Source organism: Myotis lucifugus, unplaced genomic scaffold (assembly GCF_000147115.1).
Source record: "Myotis lucifugus unplaced genomic scaffold, Myoluc2.0 scaffold_149, whole genome shotgun sequence".
Taxonomy (NCBI): Eukaryota; Metazoa; Chordata; class Mammalia; order Chiroptera; family Vespertilionidae; genus Myotis; species Myotis lucifugus.
The window spans coordinates 1,626,762-1,628,943 of NW_005871197.1; the positions used below are offsets into that span (position 1 = coordinate 1,626,762).

General features: G+C 61.1%; 1 pseudogene; it reads right to left on the minus strand.

The window, feature by feature from the left end:
* Positions 1–283: 283 nt before the first annotated feature.
* Positions 284–1,630, minus strand: LOC102441636 (annotated as a pseudogene).
* Positions 1,631–2,182: the final 552 nt, after the last annotated feature.

Here is a 2,182-nt window from a genome sequence, read left to right on the forward strand (position 1 = left end):
CACCACCATGACAGCCGCACCAACGAAGACCTCCACCCCCGCTCTTTCGCGGGAACAGAGCTAGCAGCACCCCTGAGCACTGCCTCCGCACCCCAGGGCTGGGCTCTGGAGGCCGAACCTCTGCCAGGACAGCAGCCCCGCCCGCACCAACCAGGCAGGACCCAGGAGACCAAGGCCACACGTGCCCGCGAGCCCGGGGCCTGCGGCGTCACTGACACCTTCGCTTCGCCCTAACGCTGCTGTGTTCACGGTGCCGAGCTCCTGTTGGGCATCGGAGCGGAATTCATTTCTGAGTGAAACGGGCAGGGAACCAGATGAAGGCGGAAATCTCCCGTGCGGGCTCCCAGGGAGGGTTCTGTGTAGTGTAATGAAAGGTAATTTTTAAAAACCTCTGCAGTCGTTCGGAAACACGAGGCACCAGCAGAGCAGACTCCGGCCAGGACGGCCTGGGAGACTCCGTCTGTCTGTCCATCCTTGGCGGTGGCCACGCCCCTCCCTCGGGGGAAGGTGACAGTGACACGGTCAGGTCCCGCGTCAGGCCGCCTTCGAGCCAGTCGCTGGGGTGGGCCTCGTCCAGCTCCACTGACAGGTCCTCCTCCATCTCCTCGCCGAGGCTCAGCTCGCTTCTCTCGGAGCGTGGCCGGTGCTATCGAAGTCACCCACACAGTCGTCCTCTTCTCCAGCCCCTAACGGAAGGGCTAACCCAAGGGAGGCGACTTTTATCCTCCACCCCCTTCAGGTCTTCCCGAACCGCCTTTCCCCTGTGGCCTCCCGAGTCTTCCAAGGAGGGCGCTCCCGGCAGGGAGCCGAGTCCACGCTTCCAAGGACGGGGCGTCGGCGAGCGAGGCGAGGCTCCCTCCTGGCTTCCCAGGGTCACTTCTCCAACCGTAATCTTTTTCCGGTTTCGGAATGGGATCGTCAAAGAAAGAATCTCCGTCCAGGTCATCTTCCTGCGGACCAAGGCCAGCTTTGTCTCTGACCTCGAGACTTTGGTGGCTTCAGAGAGATCCCGTTTCTGTCTCGCGGGCCGGTACGTGAAGACCGCTCTTGCTCGTTGGTTCTGACGAGGAGATGCTGGCATCGCTCTGACCAGCACCACTTCCGGCCTTCTTCCCGGCTGCGCGCGCGCTCAGCTCTCCTTCCGGTGACGGGCGGTGGAGGATGCTCAACGGCCAGAGCCTGCGCACCTTCCCGCGAGCGGGCCGGCGGGCAGGCCCTCCGTTCTCCCTCCTCCCTCCTCCTCCTCCCCCCTCCCCCTCCCCCCTCCCCCAGTGCCTTCCGCCTCAAGGAGACCCAAGTCCCGGCCTACATGCTCTCGGCCTTCCGGACCTTGAAAGGTGCTAGCTTCCGGCTGGAAAACGGCCAAGGTGAAGTCCAGAGGAAAGAACTGGAGACACTCTGCCACCGGACGAGCCACCGGCCGGCCATCTTTCGTGCTTAAAAGACGTTTTCAGGCTCTCGTGGACTAGAGGAGTTTTGTTCTCCACTTTGTCTTGCTCCTCCAGCGCTAAGAACACGGCCGCCCGGAGCTCCGCCTTGATGAGACTCAGGAGCCCGCTGCCCGCCGGCTCTGCACCAGCAGGTCCCGCAGCTCCGCGCCCTCCGCCGCCACCGCCGCCGCAGCCGCCATCCTGCTTCTCCGAGACCACGCCCCCGGCGCCGGCGCGCCCTCTGCAGTTTATCTTCGTGGCAGCCTGAAATTAAGTTCTTTTTTCCTTGTGAAAGCTTCATGAAGGTAAAACACGGAGTCACCTTTTTCACTTTGGGGGCCTTATGTTTCCGATTTGGGTTAGGCGGTCTGGAACACCAAATATTTGCCACTTAGACCTTGGAGCAGCACCCGGCACACAAAGTAAGAGGTCCATATACTTTTTAATCTGAAATTAGAATCACTCACTTAACTTTTAGAGAATGAAAGGCCTGGAATGCTTTGACTCGCTCTCCAGGTGGTAGGGAGACAGGGTAAGGTTGTGAGAAAGGCGGGATCCGGTGAGAAGGGACTAACGGAAAGCTGCCCTGGAGACTAAGGTCGGGGCGGGGCTGAGCCAGGGAAGGGCCAGGTCACGGGGTGGGGATAGGGCGGCTCAGTAGTTACTGAGGAGGTAAGACTGACTATTTGGGTGAACAAGTGTCTGGGAAACACCGAGTTTCCCCCTCCAGGAGGGTCAGGGTGCCATTGGTG